Below are 26,615 nucleotides of genomic sequence, written 5' to 3' on the forward strand. Positions count from 1 at the left end.
TGGATTGAAATAAGGTGGGGCATAAATTTATATAGTTTAGAATTATCCCCAAGTAATTCTTACCATCAAGTAGGCTTGGGAATCACAGGCCTAGAAACTAAATGGGGAATAAGGAACCTGGGGAAACTTCACCCAGAAAGAGGGGCAGTAGACACAAAGAGAGTGGGAGGGGAAAGATGGGTAGGAGGGCAGAGTGATGAGTCCACTGATGAAGAAAGGGAGGCTGCAGATGCTGGGAAGGAATATAGATGGCTGCTTCACAGATAAGAAAAAAGAAGAGAAGTGGGTGGAAGAGGGCTTGGACCTGGATCTCCGTGGATGCAAAGGATTCTGGACCACCAAAGAGACAGAACATTCCTGAGCTCTCCCTCACTCTTGTGCTTCCTTTAATTTCACAGGTAGTAAAAAAAAAAAAAAAAAAAAAATTTTTTTTTTTTTTTTTTTTTTTTTTAAGAAGGCTCTCTCTAAGGAATGTGGGCTGAGATCATATATTCTGCAGAAAACTCCAGCTCCTTTCATCCGAAACTCTGGCTATGAGAGTTCAGAACTGGTCTTCCAGACACAGGTTAGACAAACTGCACACTTTGGAGGGCACACAAGAGGTTGTTTTGTTTGCAGTTCAAAAGCTCCGATCCTAGGGACTTCTGAGAGAACTGACAGAAATTCCATTGGTGGTGGTAGGGAGCAATGGTGAATGTAAAAGGGGGATCTACCTGAAGATTTGGCCTCGAGTTTCTCAAATATTAGTGCATTTTGCTTACAAAGCAAGGCAAATAACAGAAAGAATGGTTAAAGGATAAAACCAGAAAACCAAACATGTTGCTCTCTAGTCGATTCTGACTCATAGCCACCACATAGGACAAAGTAGAACTGCAACATAGAGCTGCCAAAAAGCAGCCGATGAATTCAAACTGCTGACCTTTTTGTTAGCAGCCTTGGCTCTTAAACACTAAGCCAACAGGGTTTTCACCAGGGAGTGGTTGACAGTAATTGTCAGGAAAAGTTGAATCCCTGAGCTAGGATAGCCCAGTAGATGCACAACTGACTTTGTGTGAGGGTCCAGATTTCAAGGGCAGGCTCAGGCTTAATAAGCACATCACCACCACGCACACACGTACTTCTAACTTTTCCTTAGAAGCCATTTGAAACCTAGCATTCTCCAGAGAAAATTTTTCCATCTCTTACGGTGGGCTCTTCTGCTCCTCACATCTTTTTCTTGGCCACCATCTTACCAGCCCTAGAGCAAGACTGTGTGAGTCAGGAAAACCAGGGCCACTCTAATGGTCATAACAACTCTTTAAAGAGTAGTTTTAGTGGTTACTGCAAGTGACATAATGCAAGTTATTGACCAAATCTAGTATGATAACAATTAGTGGGTACATAGGTTTGCTCACTGTCTTCTTGAGACTCGGCCCATTTTTGGTTTTGAAAACTCTTTAATGTTAACTACTGATCTTTGAGGAGCCATGGTGATGCAGTGTTTAAGCGCTTTGTGGTGGAACCCACCAGCCATTCTGTTGGAGAAGGATTGGGCAATTGGCTTCCATAAAGATTTTCAGCCTTAGAAACCCTATGGGGCAGTTCTACTCTGTCCTATAGGGTCACTATGAGTGGGAATGCACTGGACCGCAACAGGTTTAATCATTATGGAACCGACTCAACCTCAATGGCAAAGGTTTTCGTTTGAATTTTTCGTTTGTTTATTGACCTGTGAGAAGAGATACACCCCAAACTCCACCCCACCCCTCCAGCAACAAGTGTACAACCAACCACTGGAAGTCAATTCAAGAAGCTCCCACTTCTTGCCTAACAACAAACAAAGGACCAAATATGGACTGGAAACTTCGATCTTCTGATCTGGAATCAGAAGTCTATACATCACGCCATGTAAGCAATACACTAAAGACGTATCCCGAACCTGAAAGTGATAGAGTTGCTAGGGCTCATTCAGTTTCTGTTTTCAAATTTTTAACTTTGCAATTGGAAGGAAATTTAACAACCTTCGAAAAAGATATCAAATATCACCTGAAAATAATTATTTAGAATTAATAAACTGTGAGATGATCAGAAGTCACATATTTCTTCAAGGGCTCACTGGTCTAACTCATTGAGAATAATGACAGGCAAGGGTGGAGAAATACAAGCCAGGAACTACACTCTGCAATAAAGGAGAGCAGATGACAGCCTGAGAGGGAACGCCATAGGTTGGTATGTTCAGACCTTTTCTGTCTCAAAGATAAAGTGGTGCTGCTCAAGGGAGAAAAGTTTGCAAGCTCAAACAGGAGCTCCCCTTGTCAAAGACACCAGCTTTTAACATCAGGAAAATATTTTATTATCAGCCATTCATAACATCAGTTTTAACAAGTTGATCCTCTACCAACAAGTAGAAGAGTCACCTGATATGCAGGTGGGCCAAGTTTGTTGGCCCCGATGTCTGAAGTGCAGTTTGGAGACTTCCAAGCTTCTTCAAGTAGGGAGAAGAGAGCCAATATAGCTTGGAGGGATGCTTGTGTCATCGAAATGCTAACTTCCCGGGTATTTTGCTTAGACATTTTCTCTAACTTCCTTGTGGATTGACACACAAACCAATCCAAAACGATTTTGTGTGATCCACCATCAATTACGCCTCATATATTCATAAGGTAGAAAAGATGAGAAATCCACAGATTCCTCATGAAAAGCAATTATATACTCTCCCAGTTTTCACATAGTCTTCGTTTCTTGGACGGGCCAAATTATTTGGAAGAAATAAACAATAGCCTTTTCCTATGTCCCATGCCATCTTTTCTTTCCAGAAAGCTTAGTCTTTTCTTCACCCCAAAACTTCCTTTTTGCCCCTGGATCACCTGTAAAGTATTTTTTCCAGGTTAAGGTCATATTATGGATGGATGTCCTAATGTACAAACTTCATCAAGATAATTATCCTTTTCCTTTGCATATGAGCAACAAACAGTGAATAAGGCGTAAAAAAGGAAGAGAAGAAGGAGAAGGAAGAGGAGTGGGATTAGAAAGAAAATGAAAAGAAGGAGTGACTCACTCATGGTAAACAGGTTGCATCATTAAGAAAAGCAAGCATGGAATTGCGGAAGATTAAACCACCACTCCAAAAAAAGGGAAGTAAGTTTGTGTGATCATTAAGGTTGTGTGTCAACTTGGACGGGCCATGATTCTCAGTGGTTTCACAGTTTTGATGTAGTTTGGCAGTTGTATCATGATGTGATCACTTCCATGATGAGATTTGATAGCAGATCACCTCCACAATGGAATCTGCTGTGAGTAGCCAATCAGGTGAAAGAGAATGTCCTTCGGGGTGTGGCCTGCATCCAGTATAGGTCCACCCTTTGGCAAGGATCTGAAGCTTTTGCTTGCTCTGGAATCTGCAGCTGGCTTCTGGTTCTTCAGACTTGAGTTAGCAGCTTACCTGCTGTCTTGCCTACTGAACTTGGGATTTGTCAGACGTCAAAGCCTGTGAGCAAGAGCCCTGCTGTGTGAACTGCCAATATTGGGTTTGCCAGCCTATGGCTACTTGAATCAAGAGAAGTCTCCAGCCTTACCCAGAGGCTTAGGACATTCCATCCTCTACAGCCAAGTCAGCCATCTCCTTGATATAGCTCTCTCTCTTTCTTTCTCTCTCTCTATATTTATTTTATACACTTGACAGGTCTTGCTTGTCTAGAGAACCCAGCCTAAGACAGGTTGCTACACTTAATCTGAACAGGTAATATGATGACACACTGTGATTTATATATACATGCATACTTACATATGTGTGTATATATATACACATGCTGTTTTACCACTAAAAATCTATGCAAAGAGATACACTTGAAAGCTCTATGTATTCACTTGAATTTTTAATAAGTTCAAGTAATCCACAGAAAGACAGCAAAAAAGAAATAAAAAAGAGAGAAAGTAGAAACAGAAAAGAAAAATAAAATGCCAGATATAAGCTCTGGACTAATCAACAATTACAAGGAATATAAATGGTCTAAATATACTTATTAAAACTCAAATTGGCAAGTGCTTTGAAAAATATCACTACAGGTCATGCCTAGGTTATAAACAGATCTCTCCCTGAAGGTGTCTTTAAGTTGACTTCGTAGGTAAGTAAAAACAGGTGCACATGGTTCTGATTTAGCCTTCATTTAGTGCAAAAAAGGCTGGAAGTCTTTTGAATGATTTAAAAGCTCTCCAGGCAGCATGTAAAAGTGATTGTCATGAAGAATTTGTTGGAGCAGGGTTGGTTCAATCACTTCAAAGTGTGGGAGAATTTTTGCTTTTGCCCATTTTGTAATGTTAATATATACTGGTCATTGTGAAACATTCCTTGGACTGGAACAGGCACAGCTGTGGCAGCATGCTTGTCTGCTTTTGTTCATTCTATAATATTCTTTAGACTGGACAGACATGGCTCTGGCTGCATGCTTGTCCATTTTCTACGTTTGTGTCTTTGTATATATGCCAAATAGGACTTTCTTTTTGCTTTACTAAACTTTGTGGTGTTTCTACCCTAGAACAAAGGTCACCCATACTTTTACAGTGGACTTTGATACTGCTTACATCTGGTTTCTGGAAGAGTGAATAACTGGGAAAGCCAAAGTTGCCGTTCAGTAAAAGTCTCTTACAAGAGTCCAACAGAAATAAAGCAGTGGCTTAGGACAGAAGAATGCACATGGGAGCACAAAGATGAAAAGTGGGCAGTGGCACAATTTCCCCCAGGGAGGAAGAGGAATGGTCTGTTAGCCACAAAGCAGTCTCTTTCAGATCACAAGCCTGCCAAATACCAAGAACATATTACATCACACTTCCTTTATGTAATAGGTTTAACAACTTGGTCCTAGGCCAGAAGACTGGCCTAATCAAAAGGTGGCATCTGGAGAGGCACCAGGGTCCAGACTTCCAAATTTTTCTGTGAGGACAGAGATAAAGACTACAGTCTCTGTTTTGGAACTTGCAGGATTTTTAGCTTGAATTTCAAACTGAGGACCACTACAGTGTCTTACTTATCTAGTGCTGCTATAACAGAAATACCACAAGTGAACACTATTAATTAACAGAGGCTATAAGTTTGAATTCAGGACACTAGCTCTAGAGGATGGCTTCCTCTCTGTGTCAGCTGTGGGGAAAGTTCCTTTTCTCTTCAGCTTTTGTTCCCTGGTTCCTTGGAGATTTCCTTGTGGCATGGCATCTATCTTAACCCATCTGTGCTGGCTTAATTGCTCCATTTATATCTTGTAAATGGTTGACTCCAGACATACCCAACACTAATCCTGCCTCATGAACATAACAAAGACTACCGATTTCCACATATGATTGTAAGCACAGGCATGGAGGTTAGGATTTACAACACATATTTGGTGGGACAGGATTTAATCCATAACAGACACCCAAATAGCTTGACTGAACTTCTGGTATTTTGACTAGAGAGCATCAGTTTGCTTCTATTGTGAATTCATCCAGAAAAAACAAGGGCTCTTTTGTGTGACCTCCAAAGTCACCTAAACTATTGGAGGTCTTGAAAAGATGAGAAACTCTCCATGTAGGACAAATACAGCCATAGCTTGAGAAAGGACAGGAAACCCCAGGAGCCACTCTTCCTTCTCAGCACACACCTGGCCCTTAGCATTTCCTCCTCAAATGTACACCGCAGTGCTTCTGAAGTTTTGGCCTCTGTATCACTTCCAGGGCTTGAACCACAGATTCAGTGGATCTAGGGTTGGCTTTGAATTTGGAATTCTGCTCACAGCACCCTAATTTCTCCTCACTCCTTGCTCCCCTGTGCAGTGTCCACTGTGGCAACCATGCTACTGTTTGCTTAAAGGGCCTGGAAAGAACAAGTGGCTAACAGGGAAAAAAAAAAAAAAGCAAGTACATGGCATGACCTCATTGCCTCTGTCCATAAAATGCATCCTAAAACATAAATATTTGACCTTAGGAACAGAGCCAACATGTGGCCAGTTAAAGTTAGAAGCCAGTCTCACCCCTGACTACCTTCTATGAATATTTGTGTTGCAGAAGAAAATCGAGAAGTAAGGGCATCCCAGCTTAATAGAGGGTCAGACTGAAGGGCTGCGAATAAACATCTAATTCTGTCTTCCCAAAGACCTTTGATTCAAGGAAATACATACAGTGTTAGAGACAGTTTTGAAACCATTAAGCATAAGAAATCTTCAAAAGGTGGAATCAGTGGACCAGAAATCCCTAGAGTCTTCCTGGTCATATAAAACAAATGTGATCAGATTGACCTTGAAGTAACAAAGGCAGCCTGCAGGATTCGAACTGCTGGTCTTTTTGTCACAGGTCTTAACCACTACACCACCACCTGTGATCTCTCCACCTTTTTTTTGTAGTAGTCTCCCAAAGACATTGGTGTCCCAAGTCAATTCTTGAGTAGTTTGATCAGCTCTCTCTCACTCTCTTTTTTTAGTTTACATTAACGTTGCCTTTTATTGTCTATATTTTTATGAATTTGATCTTTATTTATCTTGCGAGGTTGATATGTGAATGATAACATAAGCAACACTGGATGTAGGTCATATCACTAAAGATAAAAAAAAATAAGATGTACAAAAAAGGGTGGGTGGTAAGTGCGGTTCGTTGCAACTCAAATAAGACCTAAGTCATAAACTACCTGGATCTATTTTCCTTTTTGACAGAAAAAACTTTCCCTGCTTCTTCACATGGGTCTACTTCCTTCTGATGATATCTGAAGTTTCCAGTAAATGTTTTCACTTAAAGGCTTAAAATAAGGAGGAAAATGCAGTGAGTGTGGAAATAAAGAAAAACTAATATTGTGGAATATCAATTAGGAATGTGTTGATTCTGCCTATTTCCTCTACTTTCTTTTTCTGAAGGCTTCTAATTTCTTTACAGTCTTCGTTCCCTTTTCCAGCGTCCAAGCCACTCAAACTTCTCTAAAAAGACTTGGGATCCGCAGTCCTCTATTTCAGTTTTGACCGAGCTCCAGTAGAGACTTCAGTGGACATACGATGAGATTCTCTGCTTTCGACCGGCCCTTTGGTGCAGAAAACACAAGGCAGTAAAGAAAACTGTGCGCGAAGGAACTTCCTGCACCTCTTTTTCTGTCTTTCTGTCTCTTGAATAATAGTAGAAATGGGAGCCAAGGAACGACCTGTTAATGTGCACGCTTTTGATTCGGGTAATTCAAGCGATTCCGTTGGAATCCGGTTCTTCCTTTCTCCTCTTTCTGAACGTCTTCTTTCCGTTGTCACAGTCACCTTAGGGGCTGTAGAGACTCACAGCCTATGAATGGACAAGCATTCAAGGCAGTCCGCCGGGTTATGTTTTTACTTCCTATGTGTGCAGGAATGGTGTGGAAAATATTAAGAGAACTAAATCTGTATGCCTTAAAAAAAAAAAAAAAAAAGGTTGAGGTCGAGGGGATTCCGACTCATAGCAAGACTATAGGACACGACAGAACTGCCCCCATAGTGGTTCCAAGAACCTGCTGGTGGCCTTCTGCTTAGTAGCCTAGTACCTAACTACTGTTCTATCCCGGGACTCCATACCTTAAAGAGTGGGTTCAAATCGCGTTGCAGCAGAGAAAGAATCTGGAGATGCCAGGGATCGAACCCAATGCCTCAGACACGCACACCGTGTGCTCTACCACTGTGCTACATCCCCCATTAAGAGAGCTTCTTGTTAAACGTTATCTACACGTAGTTCTATTACAATCCTAAAGTCTTGGAATACAATTCTTATATTAATAAAAAGATGATAATTGTGTAAACGAAAACAAAACTGCTGAAACTCGCAATTGCCAGGGACCTTTACATCTTTAGGCTAAGGCTCTCTCAACTGAGCTATTTCTGCGGCTTCGGGTCGTGATTTTTAGATATACTTTCAAAGTATTTTTTTTTTCAAAGTATTGTTTAACCTTTTCATTTACAAAACTCTCCCCCACCTCCAAGGCTAGAGGGGGCTTAGTTGATATTTCCCTTCCTCCACGTGAAAGGCTAGAGTGGGCTGTGGTTGGGTGTATCCCTTTTTTCGCCAAACCCAGTGGCGTGGATTCGATTCCGACTCATACTGGCCCTATAGGACAGAGTAGAACTGACCGATAGAGCTTCCAAGGAGGGCCTGGCGCATTCCAACTGCGGACTGTTTGGTTAGCGGCCCTAGTTCTTAGCCGCTATGCCACCGAGGTTTTCCTACGCAAGTTAGATATGATAAAATCCTTGATGGTTAGGATCTGATAAAGTAGTTTCCCTTGAGGGCAGGTCATTTTAAGAATAGCAAACCAAAAACCATCATAGCGACCCTACAGAACAGAGTAAAACTGCCCCATAGAGTTTCCAAGAAGCGCCGGTGGATTGAACTGCCCACCCTTTGACTAGCAGTTATAGCCCTTAACCACTATGCCACCTGAGCACTGTTGGAAATCAGCTCCTTTTCTGTCCTCCCTTTCTTTGCAGCAAGAACTGGCGGACTTTTCTCTGAAAGTTACGATGAGAATGTGGCTCTGCTCCTCATGGTAAAACTCACTAAAGTGTGAAGGGCCTTCTGAAGTTTTTTTCCTCTTAAGCCACTCCACTCTCAGTCTCCAGAAGAAATCATTCTAATCAGTGCTGGTTCCAGATGCAGTGACCGTTTCTGCTCCTGGTGAGCAGTGAGTCTCTGTATCAGCCTGTTTGTTTCCAGTTTTCAAGTTGATGGTTTGCGCTGTGATCTTAATTCTCTGATGTATCTACTAAAAACTAAGAGCTGTTAATTTTGCAACTTTTTTCTTGTTTTGACCCTAGGAGAGATTCTTTCCAAGTTCTTTACATACCAGACTAGAAACCAAAAGTCATAACTTTTAATTGATTGCTTGATAATGTTCTGGATACATCAGGTTAATAAACTATATTGTTAAAATTAAATCCACATGCTTATTTTTACTTGTTTAATTTGGCTCCTGGAAAATCGCAAATTGCATAAGTGTCCTTCATTTATGGCTTGCATTCTATTTCTACTGGACAGCACTGGCTAGAGAAGATGGTACCTGAGTAGGTGTTGTCCTGGGAGAACCACTAGGCTGACAGGATGGAGTAGGACCTGCCAAAATTTGTGTTTCATATCACCCATGGACATGGAAATGTGGTCACACGAATGATCTCCTTCAATCTTTACAGCATCTGTTTTGACATAGTAGTCATGGGCCTGATTTTTAAGATATTGAATGGAAGCTAATTACATTTTGGTAATTGCCCTATGTCCTGCACCTCAATAGAATGTAAAGGAATCCTTGTTTATTTAGGCCGTAAAATATGATACTCTGCTGGGAGCCAGGCTGCAAGGGCGGCCCCTCTGCACCCACTGCCCCCAGCATAAACATTGAAGAATCCCTGAAAAGTCAGGAGGAGCCAGGCTGCAAGGGCAGCCCCTCTGCACCCACTGCCCCCAGCATAAACATTGAAGAATTCCTGAAAAGTCAGGAAGAGCCAGGCTGCAAGGGCAGCCTCTCTGCACCCACTGCCCCCAGCATAAACATCGAAGAATTCCTGAAAAGTCAGGAATATCTCTGTCATCTGTGTTATGTGTCTGTTTCATTTTCAGCCTGTGTATAGCAGAATGTATAAGCATAAAATTCCATTATAGATTTAGGGACCTTTGGACGGGGGGCGTCCTACTCATAATCCCCTGGTGAAATCCCGGGTAGGGACAGCCCGTGTATTACTTGGGGGTCAACATGAAGTTGTCTTAGGGGAAAAACAAATAGCTCGACTATGGAAAATAAGAATAGGATGGTGAAATCCTGGTATTTACCAAGGCCCTTTTTGTGATTAAACCACCACCCACACATGACCCCATAAAAGTGGAAAAACAAAAGGCAGTGAGTTCTCTCAGCCAATCTCTCAGCCAATTACAGGTCAACTTTCTCGTCCACCCCGCTCACTGCTGCGCTTGACTGGTCTTTGGGTATAGAGATTGGGCTAATTGTCCTTGGCATAATCGTGGACAATATGACGTAACCCAAAGTGGCTGGACTTCAGGAACTTGACCACCCTGGACAAGATGGACAAAGCCTATGTAACAATGATTTTGCAAAAAGATTAATTGTTATAAAAACTGTGGAAGGTATTGCAAAATTAAGCATAAGTGTAAAGCAATATGAAGTCAATTATTATTTTGTGTAAAAATATATCAACAAAATATTCTCTTCAATTAAACAAAAAACTCATTGTACTTGTGTATGTATGCGGAACTGTACTATGTGTCACTTGGAAAATTATGTCTCTGGGAAATGATGTTTATGATTATATCTTGTACTGCCCCTTTATTGATCATGCGATGTTATGCTTTTGTAAGCTTATGATATAAAAGACCATGTAAAAATAAAGAGCAGAGCCTTTTTTTTCTGCAGAATGAAAATATAAGACACTCTACCGCTCATTCTTTTTTCGCCGAACTCTACCCCTCCTCTGGTAACCCTGTTCATTGCTGAGGCTGGCCCCCGGCAACTGGCGCCCGAACAGGGACCTGAAGGTAAGCATTGTCGTCTCGGGGTAGATAGGGCTGTTGCCTAGAGCTAAATAAGAAAGGAGAAAAGCTCCCTTTAGCCACCCCGTCGTTAGAGAGGACGGGGATAGGAAAGGAAAGATAGGCAAAACATATGAGAAGTTGTTAGACCCCTGTATAAGCAGGAGAATACTAGAAAAACACTATGGGACAAACATCCTCTGCAGAAAGAAAACTGTTTATTGATATCATCACGTGTATGCTCAAAAAAAGGGGAACCGCAGTGACTAGAAGCCAAGTAGCTCGGTTTTTACATTTTGTTCAGGAACAATGCCCCTGGTTCCCAGAGGGAGGCTCGGTTAATTTGGACATATGGAAAGCTGTGGGAGAACAGCTACAAAAATATTATACTAGATGTGGTCCTGAGGGGGTGCCTGTTGATGCTTTTGCATTATGGATGCTTATCAGAGATACTCTTGACCCAACTCCCGATTCTGTTAAAGCATTCCAAGTACTAGACAATCCTGACTCTGACCCCACTTTAGAGGAGGAAGAAACACCTCTGCTTCAGAAACATCCTTCTGTAGTGTCTACCCCTTCAGCCCCGCCCTTTGTTGGTCTATCTAATCCAATCACGAATGACACTCTGAGCCCGGAGGAGCAAGTCAATCTAGAGGAGGAGGCTGCTAGATATCATCAAGATGAGGATATTGTTCTTCCTTTACGAAAGTTGCAAATTGAGTCACAGCCTCCAAAGTATGAGGTTAAATCATTGACCTTTACTCCTCGAAATAGAGTACCTTTACCTCCCCCACCTCCTTCTCTGGCAGGAAAATCAAAAATCAAAGCAGCCTTAAAACAAGGCTTGTCTGAGGGAGACGTTACCCTCCCTTTGTGCTTTCCAGTACATTATAGCGGGGAATTTGATGAGGATACAGAATGGACTCCTCTTTCTTATAAATTCCTCAAGGAGGTTAAAAATGCCTGCAAAGAATATGGACCCCTGTCTCCATACACATTGTCGTTAATAGATATTCTGTCAACCAGCTGGATGACTCCTTATGATTGGTATCAGCTGGCAAAAACCTGCTTACCAGGGGGTAGTTTCTTGTTATGGAAAATGGAAAAGACCTGACCCATTAATCTCTTGTGGAAGAGGCTATGCTTGTGTTTTCCCACAGGACGAAACTTCCCCTTTGTGGATACCTGACAGACTCATCAGACATGCAAGACCCAAAAACCACCAAAAATCCTCCAACACTTCCTCCCTCACTGCTCACAAACCTAACACCTCCCACGACTCTTCTGAGAAATCTGTCTCTTGAAAATGCTCCATCTACACCCCCACCTTCGCCTGTCTCTAGTTCCTCCTCTTCATCTTCTACTCCACCCCTTCTCACTGACTTTATACAACCCTCTACAAACCTCAACAACTCTTCATCTCGAGACAAAGTGCGGTGGAGAAGCCAGAGATATACTCCCTATTCAAGAACCCATCGAACCGTTGCGGCTGAGCCCCCAACTTGGGGCCAACTCAAAAAACTTACTCATCTGGCTCACACCTTAACCGTAGATCAACATATTCCCGTAAATGCGGGTACTCTTTTTGTGGCTATACTCGCTATCATTTCCTGCCAGGTATGTGTTGTTACGGCTGATATACATTGGGCTTATGTCCCAAAACCTCCTATATTTCATCCCGTCACCTGGGAAGATCCTTCCCCCTCTGTATTTACTAATAATTCTGCATTACTGGGGGGCGAAACCATATTTTGGAACCCTCAGGGCTTTAATTCTAATTATTCCTATTCTGGTATGTCAGATAATCCTCCTATTTGTATTCAATTAAGAAATTTGCGAAAAACTATCCCTGGCTGTATTCCTTTTGGCTTTAAATCAATGATTACTGACTCACCTAATGGAAATTAAAACCAACAGCCTTACAGATTATTATGGGCTCTACGCCTCATCCTTCCAGAAAAAACTGACTTTCTTAAAGGTATCCCAAAAGTACACACTCCTCTTTTTCCTACCTGTGATAAGTCGCCTCCTGAGGATTCTAAGAGCAATCAAGATTGGGCTATGATTGACCCTTCAAAAGGATTTCCTATTTGGAGAAATTGTATGTATAATTCACAAGTTGTATATGCTTTGCCTGAAATGTCTGCACGTCTTATTGATTGTAGTATTTTAAATCCTGAAGATGATTATCGTCAATATTTACAATCAGCTGGATATCGTTTTAATTGGCAAGATACCTTAGTCCCTCTCCCACAAAAAGTTAATCGTTGGCATATAAATGGATGGGTTCCCCCTATTCTTTCTACCTTCACGGGTAACATACATCCATCTTTGTGGAGACTGGCAACTGCTGCCGGCAATGTCACTTTGTCCCGTCCTTTTAATAATGAGAGTTTTGATATTCAAGCTTGTGTACCTGCTCCATATGTGTTATTAATTAGCCGCAACAATCATTCTAGTATTGTTATAGAAAACAAGAAAACACATTATGTTAGTTCTTGTGAAAATTGTATACTGACCAGTTGTATAAATCCTGCAATTCCTGTCGAAAGTATGATGATTTTACAACAGCCAAAATATATTATTATTCCTGTACATTTACAAGAAGATTGGTATGATGATTCAGGCCTAGAAGCCTTAAAACAAGCTTCTGCTATTTTATCTCGAGCCAAACGGTTTGTAGCAGCTTTAATACTGGGGATTTCCGCTCTCATAGCTTTAGCAACTTCTCTTTCACTTTCTGCTATGGCGTTAACACAACAGATTTATACTGCAAACTATGTAAATAATTTAAGTAAAAATATTACTTTAGCCTTAGCCACACAAGAAGCCATTGATAGAAAATTACAACAAGAAGTTAATGCCCTTGAAGAAGCAATTCTATATATAGGACAAGAAATCACTAATCTCAAAGTGCGACTTACTTTGAGATGCCATGTAAGTTTCAAATGGATTTGTGTTACTCCACTGCCTGTAAATACTACCATACATAATTGGGAAAAAATCAAAAATCATATCCAGGGCATATGGAATCATTCCGATTTGAGTTTTAATATTGACAAATTACATATGGAAATACAAGATATTACAAGTGCAGAAAAAGATTTTTCCTCTTCTTAAACAGCCAAACAATTTATTGATTCCTTAAATTCCTTTATTCAAAAACATAGTCTTAAAAACATTCTGTTAAACACGGGTATTTCTTTATGTTTATTCTTGATTTTGTTGTTCTTTCTTCCAGTCATCTTCCGAATCTTAAATCAAGCTATCCAAAAGGTGGCTTCAGATCTTCATCTGGCGAAATTAAAAAATAAAAAAGGGGGAGATGCTGGGAGCCAGGCTGCAAGGGCGGCCCCTCTGCACCCACTGCCCCCAGCATAAACATTGAAGAATCCCTGAAAAGTCAGGAGGAGCCAGGCTGCAAGGGCAGCCCCTCTGCACCCACTGCCCCCAGCATAAACATTGAAGAATTCCTGAAAAGTCAGGAAGAGCCAGGCTGCAAGGGCAGCCTCTCTGCACCCACTGCCCCCAGCATAAACATCGAAGAATTCCTGAAAAGTCAGGAATATCTCTGTCATCTGTGTTATGTGTCTGTTTCATTTTCAGCCTGTGTATAGCAGAATGTATAAGCATAAAATTCCATTATAGATTTAGGGACCTTTGGACGGGGGGCGTCCTACTCATAATCCCCTGGTGAAATCCCGGGTAGGGACAGCCCGTGTATTACTTGGGGGTCAACATGAAGTTGTCTTAGGGGAAAAACAAATAGCTCGACTATGGAAAATAAGAATAGGATGGTGAAATCCTGGTATTTACCAAGGCCCTTTTTGTGATTAAACCACCACCCACACATGACCCCATAAAAGTGGAAAAACAAAAGGCAGTGAGTTCTCTCAGCCAATCTCTCAGCCAATTACAGGTCAACTTTCTCGTCCACCCCGCTCACTGCTGCGCTTGACTGGTCTTTGGGTATAGAGATTGGGCTAATTGTCCTTGGCATAATCGTGGACAATATGACGTAACCCAAAGTGGCTGGACTTCAGGAACTTGACCACCCTGGACAAGATGGACAAAGCCTATGTAACAATGATTTTGCAAAAAGATTAATTGTTATAAAAACTGTGGAAGGTATTGCAAAATTAAGCATAAGTGTAAAGCAATATGAAGTCAATTATTATTTTGTGTAAAAATATATCAACAAAATATTCTCTTCAATTAAACAAAAAACTCATTGTACTTGTGTATGTATGCGGAACTGTACTATGTGTCACTTGGAAAATTATGTCTCTGGGAAATGATGTTTATGATTATATCTTGTACTGCCCCTTTATTGATCATGCGATGTTATGCTTTTGTAAGCTTATGATATAAAAGACCATGTAAAAATAAAGAGCAGAGCCTTTTTTTTCTGCAGAATGAAAATATAAGACACTCTACCGCTTCTTCTTTTTTCGCCGAACTCTACCCCTCCTCTGGTAACCCTGTTCATTGCTGAGGCTGGCCCCCGGCAATACTCTTTGTCTAATCAAGTATTTCTTAAAGAAATAAAATGCAAGCATCTGAACTGAGATGAGCTGTATGACCTAAAGGGTAAACTATCTGGCACCCAGTTTCTGTACACTCAGTATCCCTATCCTAATGTTGCTTCTCATTTTGTACCAAATTTCCTTTTGCAACTTGATGCAGCTCTGAGTTTGAAGGACTGTAGGTTATTTTCTCCTGACAGTGTCCAGGAGTTTCCAGGGAAAACAGATACTGTCAAATCAAAATTTTGCAAAGAAGAAGAAAAAAAAAAATCAAAACGGCAAACACACACACACATTGCCTATTATCCCTGATAAAGAAAGTCAAGAAACAGGTTGGTGTTAGAGTGGGAAATAGGGAATGTTCATACATGAGTCTTGATGACTTCACTGCCATTTGCTCACATTGTTCAGAATTCTAGGTTCCTTCTTAAATGTTCAGCAGAATTTTCCATATAGAAATGTTTATTTTTGTTCTTTCCTTAAACAGAAATTATTTGAGATTTGGAAATTTCAAACAGGGGTTTAAGGCTGTAGGGTTGTTATCAGCAAGAAAATTCAAGATATTCTTAAAATTGTTTAAAAGTTCAATGATGTTCAACAAATTTCCTTTTTCCAGCAGTTTAATAATGGAGTGGACTCAAGATTCAAACCCAAGTTTTTTTATCACAAAATTTTTCTTGCATACACCACACCCACATTTGTACACTCATACCGTATAGAGATTCTTTTTCTACAGGACTTTAAACACTTCTTGCAATTAAAACCATCCCTTCTCCCCCACCCCCCCATACATAACATCAAAGCAGAAAAGAATCACAAGTATAACCAAAAGGCATTTCTTTTAAGTCGATCCCAACTCTTAGCGACTCTGTAGGGCAGGGTAGAACTGCCTCATAGGGTTTTCCCCATAAGACACGATACGATTGCCCCTATAGAGCCTCCGTGGCTGTCATCTTTAAGGAACCTGACTGCCCTGTCTCTCTCCCTGTGAGCGGGTGGTGGGTTCAAACTACTGATCCTTCTATTAGTAGTCAAGCACTTTCTAAGTCCACCATCATGTACTATATTAGACTGTCTCAGCCCACAACTTGCATAGTAGAGCCAACACATAGGGTTTTCTAGGCTGCAATATTTACAGGAGCGGATCTCCAGGTCCAGCTCCTGCAGAGCAGGTAGGTAGGTTGAACCACAGAACGTTAGGTTAGCAGCCTAGCTGGTAACCATTGTGCCACCAGGGCTTCTGGTATTTTTCTTTTTAATTTTAAATAAAATATGCAACACTTCTAGGGAGACCATAAAAAAAAAACAAAAAACATCCTTTTGTGTTCTCAGTTGGACCTGTGTCAATTAAAAGACAGAAGGCTGAGAATCTACCCATGGATTCTCTCCACCCATTCCAGGTCTAACTCCCCACCTCTGCCTCAGCTAGTAGTAATACTTAGGCTCCATAACTGTAGGCAGTAGCACAGCGTGCCCAAAATCCTCTGAGCTAGGAAATAGGGAAGGGCATCTCTCAAGGAAACCTTTCCAAACAGAAAGCTGAGAAACTCATTAGTGTAGGTGAAAGTAAAGGTGTGACATACACAGCTCAGTTGGGAGAGTGCTCGACTAAAGCTCTAAAAGTACCAGATCCTTTCCCAGGGTTGGAAATTCCTTGGTTTACTTCCAAATATGTCTTCTTCCTGCACCAAGTCACCCAACAACAGATACCTTCCAATACTCACTTTCTCAAGTAAATTTTCTAAAGCTCTAAGCCAAGGAGAGTCGGAACTGAGCCACGACCCTCCAACCTTTTTTGACTTCCCCAGTGTTAAAACAATAAGACTAAAGAGCTCAACTATCTATTGAGGGAGAGAGAGATGTTTGCAAATGGGCTGTCATTTCTAGAGAAACTGCTGCTATTATCACAAAGCCTTTTTTTTTTGCTTGTATACTGTTCAAAATTTTGTGATAAAAGAAAGGACGTACAGGTGGTACAGTAGTTCAGAAGAAGTCACATGGAATACACAAAATCCTAGAGATACTGGTTTTGCAGAAAAGAAACTTTTAGGCTAGACATGTACCATTTTTTATTTCAAAGTGGGCAAGGTCCTTGGGAAAACAAGAAGGAGCATTCTGGATTGAATAATGAGGTTAATTGACAGGGGGATATTTAATAATAAAATGCCCAGAAGTCTTGGAGCACAGTCCGGGCTTCTGGGGAGTTGTTTGATCTTTATTACCAGTATTGCAGTATTTTAAGTCTTTAAATAAAGACCTGCCTGGAACACTTTCCTCAATATCATATGAACGATCTTGGATAAAGAGGCTTTGGACTCAAAGTAGAGATCATCAGCCATACACAACTAAGCTGAAAGCATCCCAGTGAGAGAACAGATCTAACTTCAGCTCTTTCCTCAGCAACTCAACCCTTTCTGTTTTGTATTATCCAGGACTTCCTCTTATTTTCCAGTTCACTGATGGCACGTTTTGATGATTTCCAGGGCTCTTTGACTGTATTCTTTCAAACATCTATATCCTCAGCAAGCTTTACCATTATGTCAGTGGGTTCTCAGGGGAAAAGAGTCCGACAGCTTTGTACCGTCGCTGCTCTGCCATCCTGACTCCACTTTTACCTGTAGATTCCTCCAGTCTGGAAAAAAGCTAGTTCATTTAAAACTGATGGAGTTTTGAAGTTTCTCCCACCTCTGGAATGTTTTGTGGGAATGATTGTAAAGTGAGGGATGGAGACGGAGTTCTGAACCCAGAGCTAAGGGGACAAGCTCAGAAGGTGTGACTTCACAGAAGCACTGAGAGTCAGTTGGAAAAGGAATGTTGGCAGGGCACTGATCCAACTAGAAGAGAAGTTCAATTAACCAGTTCCACTAAAGCTGGTGGCTGCTGGTGGTCTTAGAAGACCTCAATTTGGAGTCATTTTCCGTGTGATATATGTTGGAGAGGTGTGATCCTCCGGGGACTTTCCTGGTGAAGGCAAGTAACTTTCATTTAAAGTATCTGTTGGCTAGTGTACCTTGGAGTCGACTACCAGAGTGGGAAGATCCTAGAACCAGAAACGGTTATTCAGACTACAATCCAGTTAACCTTCTCATTGTGACAGCGCTGGACAGTATCCACATGAATGGTTTCAGAAAGGGTGGCTTTTAACCCAATGGCCTCTTTCTAGGCAACTCTTAGAGTTTTTGTTTTTGCTTTTTTGGGGGGTGGGGGTGAGGGAGAAGCCCCACAGAAAAAATATCAGTTTGCTTTTATGAAAACAAGTCATCACCAAGCTAGTCAGCCATCAGGTGGTGTAGCTCAGTCGTAGAGAGCGTGCTTCGCATTCATGGGTTTTCTGCTTCAATCCCTGGCACCTTCTCTTCACTTTATAGCAACCCTCATCCTCTCATCTCTTTTATTATGTTTGCTCTTCTCACAAGAAAAGGAAGCCGATGGTCCAACTGATTGCTTTTAGCGTTCTCCCATTTCTGCTTCCTGGGGCTTAGTATATGCCAGGGCAGGGCGTCAGCAAAAGAAAGACAATAAGGAAGGGAAAGAAAAAGAACCAGTCCTTACCCCAAAGCAAGAAGGATTTTGCCAGAACAACTAGTAGATAAATACTGGGTTTTAGGTAGCATATCATTTTTTTATCATGGAATATCAGGGTAGAAAAACAAGGACTGAGAGAAAGGAGAAAACTAAATGGCCCAACGAAAATTTTTTAGTTCTTTTAATTATCTAAGCAGTCGTACCTGCGAAGTCAGACTGGAGGAAACCTTAAATTAAAGCTCTTTCTCAGGCCCGTTACGATAACCTAGGGTGGCGGCTCGTTGGTCTAGTGGTATGATTCTCGCTTTGGGTGTGAGAGGTCCCGGGTTCAAACCCCGGACGAGCCCCTGTTTGCTTCCATTCATTATTGGAAACCCTGGTGGTCTAGGGCTTAAGAGCTAAGGCTGCTAACCAAATGATCAGCAGTTCATATCTACCAGGTGTTCCTTGGAAGCCCTAAGTGGCAGTTCTACTCTGTCCAGTAGAGTCACTCTGAGTCCGAAGCGACTCGACAGCAATGGGTTTGGTTTTTTGGTTTCGCGGACAGTGATTAAGAACTCAGCTGCTAACCACAAGATTAACAGTTTGAGTCCACCAGCCTCTCTTTGGAAACCCTATAGCGCAGTTCTGCTCTGTCCTGTAGGGACGTTAGGAGTCGGAATTGACTCAATCGCAGTGGGTTAAAATGGCTTTTTCTTAGGATCCTTAACAAAGCAGTCAGTGGTGGATGCGTGATTAGACGATCTTGGACAACCCAAACTACAGCGATCAAGAAACGCGGAGGCACTTAACACCAACATTAAGTAGCATATCCACATTCGAGCGACCGACTCTACCAGCGGCCACAGTGGTTCAGTTCCAGAGGAGATTAGCCTTAACTCTCACTTGAAGAACCTATAAAAAGAGAGAGAAGAGCAAAGTAAACTCAAATCAAGTAGAAGTAAAGAAATACTAAAAATAAGAGCAGAAATAAATTGAAAGTAAACAAAATGGAGAAAAGCAGTGAAAGAATAAGTAGGTTCTTCGAAAAGAGGAATAAAATTAACAAACCTCTAGATTGACAAAAACAAACAAACCAAAAAAAAAAAAAAAAGGAAGGAAAACACAAAGTGTCAGAATCAGGAATGAAACAAGGGATATCAATACAGGCTCTGCAGACAACAAATGAATAATAAGGAAATAGTCTAATTTATGCTACACACATAAATTTGAGAACTTAATTGAAACGGACCAATTGCTCACAAAACTCAAATGGCCACCAGTTACCCAAAATGAATATGTGTTTTGAATAGCAGTGTATCGAGGATATTTAATTTTCTAATTTTAAAAGTCCTCTACCCCTGCCCCCCAAAAAATCACCAGGTCCAGAAAGATTCATTAGAATATTCCAACAAATATTTAAAGAATTAACCCAGACTATTTTTTTTTATACACAATCATTTCCAGAAAATAGAAGGGGAGGGAATGCTTCCTAGCTCATTTTATGAAGCCAGTATTACTGTCCCCACATGACCCTTTCAATTTTTCCTACCGTATTCTTAAAGTGCCTGGAGAGAACAAGTGGATAACAGGAAAAAGAGCTAACACATGAAATGACCACATTACCTCTGTTGATAAAATGGGTTCTAAAACAAATAAAGAATTGACCCCAAGAATACAACCAGCCTGAGGTTAATCAGACTTGGAATCCAGACAATCTCTCTCCTATGGATATGGATATTTACATCAGAGAAGAAAATTGAGAAGTAATGACATCCCAGATGGGAGCCCTGGGAGCAAACATCAAATTCTGTGTCTTCCCAAAGATACTTTGATTCAACAGGAATACATACAGAGATAGAGACATTTTTCAAACCATAAAGCATTAGAAATTTACCAGCAGTGAAATGGAAATTCCAAGAAGTTTACTGGTCATAAGAAGCAGATGTGATAAGATTGACCATGAAGGAACAGAGACAGAGACTGTTGTTTACAAAGGAAGCTTTCATCATACCTGTGATCCAGTCACCTTTTATCTGTAGTTGTTGTTGTTGTTTTGTTGTTGTTGTTGTTGCTGTTAGGTGCCGTCCAGTCGGTTCTGACTCATAGCGACCCTATACACAACAAAACGAAACACTGCCATATCCTGCCCCGTCCTTACAATCGTTGTTATGCTTGAACCCATTGTTGCAGCCACTATGTCAATCCACCTCATCGAGGGTCTTCCTCTTTTCCAATGATCCTGTACTTTGCCAACCATGGTGCCCTTCTCCAAAGACTGATCCCTCCTGACAACATGTCTAAAGTATGTAAGACGCAGTCTCTCCATCCTTGCTTCTAAGGAGCATGCTGGTTGTACTTCTTCCAAGACAGATTTATTCTTGCTTCTGGCAGTCCATGGTATATTCAATAATCTTCACCAACACCACAATTCAAAGGCATCAATTCTTCTTTGGTCTTCCTTCTTCATTGTCCAGCTTTCACATGCATATGAGGCGACTAAAAATACCATGGAACGAATCAGGTGCACCTTAGTCTTCAAGGTGACATCTTTGCTTTTCAACACTTTAAAGAGGTCCTTTGGAAAAGAATTACCCAACGTAATGTGTCTTTTGATTTCTTGACTGCTGCTTCCGTGGCTGTTGACTGTGGATCCAAGTAAAATGAAATCCTTGACAACTTCAATCTTTTTTTCCGTTTATCATGATGTTGCTCATTGGTCCAGTTGTGAGGATTTTTGTTTTATGTTGAGGTGCAATCCAAACTGAAGGCTGTGGTCTTTGATCTTCATTAATAAGTGCTTCAAGTCCTCTTCACTTTCAGCAAGCAAGGTCGTGTCATCTGCATAATGCAGGTTGTTAATGAGTCTTCCTCCAATCCTGATGCCCCGTTCTTCTTCATATAGTTCAGCTTCTCATATTATTTGCTTGCATACAGATTGAATAGGTATGGTGAAAAGATAAAACCCTGATGCATACCTTTCCTGACTTTAAACCAATCAATATCCCCTTGTTCTGCCCGAACAACTGCCCCTTGATCTATGTAAAGGTTCCTCAGGAGCACAATTAAGTGTTCTGGAATTCCCATTCTTCTCAATGTTAACCATAATTTGTTACGATCCACACAGTCAAATGCCTTTGCATAGTCAATAAAACACAGGTAAACATCCTTCTGGTATTCTCTGCTTTCAGCCAGGATCCATCTGACATCAGCAATGATATCCCTGGTTCTACATCCTCTTCTGAAACCAGCCTGGGTTTCTGGCTGCTCCTTGTTTGTACACTGCTGCAGCCGGTTTTGAATGATCTTCAGCAAAATTTTGCTTGTGCCTGATATTAAGGATAGTGTTCTATAATTTCCACATTCAGTTGGATCACCTTTCTTGGGAATAGGCATAAATATGGATCTCTTCCAGTCAGTTGGCCAGGAAGCTGTCTTCCATATTTCTTGACATAGATGAGTGAGCACTTCCAGCGCTGCACCTGTTTGTTGAAACATCTCAATTGATATTTCATCAACTCCTGGAGCCTTGTTTTTCGCCAATGCCTTCAAAACAGCTTGGACATCTTCCTTCAGTACCATTGGTTCCTGATTATATGCTACCCCTTGAAATGGTTGAACATCGACTAATTCTTTGTGGTAAAATGACTCTGTGTATTCCTTCTATCGTCTTTTGATGCTTCCTGCTTCATTTAATATTTTCCCCATAGAATCCTTCATTATTGCAACTTGAGGCTTCAATTTTTTCTTCAGTTCTTTCAGCTTGAGAAATGCCGAGCGTGTTCTTCCCTTTTGGTTTTCCATCTCCAGCTCTTTGCACATGTCATTATAATACTTTACTTTGTCTTCTCGAGAGGCCCTTTGAAATCTTCTGTTCAGTTCTTTTATTTCATCAATTCTTGCTTTTGCTTTAGCTGCTCGACATTCAAGAGCAAGTTTCAGAGTCTCCTCTGACATCCATCTTGCTCTTTTCTTTCTTTCCTGTCTTTTCAATGACCTCTTGCTTTCTTCATGTATGATATCCTTGATCTCATTCCACAACTCGTCCAGTCTTTGGTCACCAGTGTTCAATGTGTCAAATCTATTCTTCAGATGATCTCTAAATTCAGGTGGGATATACTCAAGGTCATATTTTGGCTCTTGTGGACTTGCTCTGATTTTCTTCAGTTTCAGCTTGAACTTGCATATGAGCAATTGATGGTTCTTGGCCCCTGGCCTTGTTCTGACTGATGACATTGAGCTTTTCCATCATCTCTTTCCACAGATGTAGTCAGTTTGATATCTGTGTGTCCCATTCAGCAAAGTCCATGTGTATAGTCGCCATTTATGTTGGTGAAAGAAGGTATTTGCAATGAAGAATTTGTTGGTCTTGCAAAATCTATCGTTTGCTTTGTGGCATTGTTTCTATCACCAGGGCCACATGTTCCAACTACTGATCCTTCTTCTTTGTTTCCAACTTTCAAATTCCAATTGCCAGTAATTATCAGTGCATCTTGATTGCATGTTCGATCAATTTCAGACTGTAGCAGCTGATAAAAATCTTCTATTTCTTCATCTTTGGCCCTAGTGTTTGCTGCATAAATTTGAATAATACTCATATTAACTGGTCTTCCTTGTAGGCGTATGGATAGTATCCTATCATTGACAGCATTGTACTTCCAGACAGATCTTAAAATGTTCTTTTTGATGATGAATGCAACACCATTCCTCTTCAAGTTGTCATCCCAGCATAGGAGACTATATGATTGTCTGATTCAAAATGGCCAATATCAGTCCGTTTCAGCTCACTAATGCATAGGATATCAATGTTTATTCTTTCAATTTCATTTTTGACAAGTTCCCATTTTGCTAGATTCATACTTCGTACATTCCAGGTTCTGATTATTAATGGATATTTGCAGCTGTTTTTTCTGATTTTGAGTCGTGCCACATCACCAAAATTATTTGTAGTAGTGCCCCACTAACGGTGGTGTCCTAAGTCAATTCTTATGTGAGTTGAATTTCTTTTTTTTTTTTTTGCTTTTCTTAGTTTTCATTAATGTTGCCTTTAATTGTCAATATATTTATAAGTTTATCCTTTATTTTGCATGGTTGGCATGAGAATAATAACATAAACAACATTGTATGTAGGGCATATTAAGAACGACAAGATGTACAAAAAATGCGGATGGTAAGTGCGGTTCATTGTAACTCAAATATGTGGCAAGTCGGATACTGCCTGTATCTATTTTCCATTTTGACAGAAAAGCTTTTCCCTGCTTCTTCACATGGGTCTACCTCCTTTTGTTGTTAACTCAGATTTCCAGTAAATATTTTATTTAAAGACTTAAATTAAGGAGGAAAATGGAGTTAGTGAAGTAGTAAAGGAAAATTGATATTATGGAATATCGGCTGAGGATGTGTTGATTCTAGTTATTTCTTCTCCTTTCGTATTAGGAAAGCTTCTAATTCCCTGACTGCGTTACCTTGCCCAGAGTCCTAGTCAAGCGCTCATCTAAAAAGACCCGGGACCTACGGCGGTCCATTGCTGAATTTTGGGCCGAGCTCCCGTAGAGAAATCGGTGGGCATTAAGATAGGCTTTTCTGCTTTTGCTCCATCCTTTGCCCCAGAAAACACAATGCACTAAAGAAAACTGTCTGCAGAAGCCTTTCCCCATCTCTTTTTCTGCCTTTCTGTCTTTTTAATAACACTACATATGAGAGCCAGGGTGGACCACCAGTTAATGTGCAGGCTTTTGCGTCAAGATGTTGCAAGTGATTCCTTTGGGATCACGCTCTTCATTTCGCCCCTTGATTAACATCTTCCTTCCCTCGTCACAGTCTCCTTAAAAGATGTAGAGGCTCACAGCCAGTGAATGGAAGAGCATTGGAGGAATCCACCGGGTTATGTTCTTACTTTGTATGTGTGCAGGAATGGTATTGAAAATATTAGGAGAACTACATCTGCATTCCTTCGGGGGGGGGACAGTATAAAACGGTTGCCATGGAGTGGATTCCGACGCATAGTGACAGTGTAAGACAGGATAGAACTGCTCCATAGTGTTTCCGAGAATCTGCCTGTGGCTTTTTGCTTGGTGGCGGAGTTCTCAACTCCTGGACGACCCCAGGGCTCAATTCCTTAAAGAATGAGTTTAAACCGTGTTGAAATAGAGGAAAACTCTGAAGGTGCTGGGGATGGATCTCTACACCTCTCACATGCAAAGCACACGTTCTACCAGTAAGCTACGCCCTCCTTCCGGAGAAGTTTTTGCTAAACTTTATTTACACTTAGTTCTACTACACTCCTAAAGCCTTGGAATGCAACTGTTATATTAAAAAAGCTATGATCATAATTATGCAAAGGGAAACGAACCTGCTAAAACCGGAGATTGCTCCAGGGACCTTTAGATCTTCAGTCTAAGGCTCTCCCCACTGAGCTATTCCCGCTGCCTGGGGGTGCCATTTTCCTTATGCACCGAAGTATTGTATATACGACTCCTACTTTTATAAGTACAAATCCTCTTCACTATTATCTACGGACAAATCTGAAATTACATGAGGTCTGTTGCCATCCGTGCCTGAAAAATGTGATCCAATTTTTGGAGACCGTTGTTGGGTTAGTAGAGGAGGAGTGCGAAGAAGGGCAAGTAAAACAGTAAGACACTTCTCTGCTTGGTAACCTCAGGCTGTCCCACACTCCAAACACTACTCAGAAAACTAAGGAAATTCCAAATGAAGTGACGGAGCCCGTTCGTTCTTTGTCTCCTCTTTCAGTCCATCTTTTCCTGTCTTGCTTTTCAATGGCACTGGAAAGGGGAGCAGAGGATTACTGAGCAAATTAGCATGGTGAAGGGCTTCTTGCTTTGGAGTAGAAATGGGAAAACAGTTAATGTTTATTTCCATACGAATACGCAGATCGTGTGAGTTTATTGTGACCAGGCGGAGGTGAAGCCTCTCCTCAGCTGCGTCTGGGAGTCAGGGGTGGGCATCGGGAAGTTATTCCTTATGTTCGCAACCAGGGAACAGAGGAGCTCCCGCATCACCCACCTGGAAATCGAGTCATGGTTCTGTGTGTTGTGCGTAAATGTGCCCGTTTGTGAGAGAGCTTCCTTGTTGTGGAAATAGATCTTCCAGTTTTTGCTGCATGTGTGGACGGTCTTATTTCCCAGATCCCAGAGCCGGCGTCAGTTTGCAAACGACCTATTCCTTGGTGTCGTTCCCAAACCCTGAGAGGACACATCCCGCCAGCTCTCACCCCACCAAAGCGATCTGGCCGAGGTCCTTGGATCTCCCCTCCCCTGTCGGCCTACCCTGCTGATCCCCTCAAGCGTTTCAGTCTCGGCGTGTCCTAGGGGCCAGGGGCTCTGTAGCTTCACCTCGACTTCCACCGCTCTTCTACAGTCCCATGCTGGACATTCTCCGGGGAGCAGGGCTGCTGTCTTATTCACAGCTATCCAACCCCGCCTTCTGAGCGTCCCGGGGATGCAACCGCGGGCAGAGGCGGGGGTTACCGCAGGGTGCAAGGGCCGGGTTAGAGACCAGAAGAAGTTACATTGTTTGCGAGCGGATGACCTGCTGCGCTTGAAACCAGCCTTGAGTGAGTAGGGCACAGCGGGGTTTCCCTGGAGCCCAAAGACTCTTAACTTCAGGAGAATTTTACCTGGATAGAGGAAACCACTGTGGCCAGCCGGCGTCTCTTCCCCTGCCCCTTCCCCCAAGAGGCTCCACACCTCTGGTTTTCTGATTAGAGTCATTATAGCGCTTCCTTTTGGCATTCCGGGATTTTAAGGAGCTATGGTTTTTTTTTTTTGTTTTTGTTTTGTTTTTTTTTTATGGTTTTACGACGGCACTGGGTAGGTATGGTTTTGAGGGAGACTCAGTAGCTGAATTCAACCCTTCCAGCCTTCTCGTCTCGTCCGTTCCGTCCCCTCCAAATCACTGCTTGCTGTGAGTGCAAGTGACGATCCCTTGTCAGGGAGAGACTCAGTGAAATTCCTTTGTTAGAGACCCTCATTAGGGTGTCCGAACGAAGAATCTAAGTTATAAAAGATGAGCCACCTAATGGCGAATTTTGTTTTTAGAAAAGTGCATCCCTTTTGGAACGATTGGGCTGCCTCGACACTT

The 26,615-nt window shown here is 41.6% G+C and overlaps 1 non-coding gene across 1 annotated transcript; it reads left to right on the forward strand.

Annotated features, from left to right (window-relative positions):
- Positions 1–18,808: 18,808 nt before the first annotated feature.
- On the forward strand, positions 18,809–18,880 carry TRNAP-UGG (transfer RNA proline (anticodon UGG)). The gene has a single exon. It is a non-coding gene; the product is annotated as a tRNA-Pro (tRNA).
- Positions 18,881–26,615: the final 7,735 nt, after the last annotated feature.

The sequence above is a fragment of the Elephas maximus genome, chromosome 1 (assembly GCF_024166365.1).
Source record: "Elephas maximus indicus isolate mEleMax1 chromosome 1, mEleMax1 primary haplotype, whole genome shotgun sequence".
Lineage (NCBI taxonomy): Eukaryota > Metazoa > Chordata > Mammalia > Proboscidea > Elephantidae > Elephas > Elephas maximus.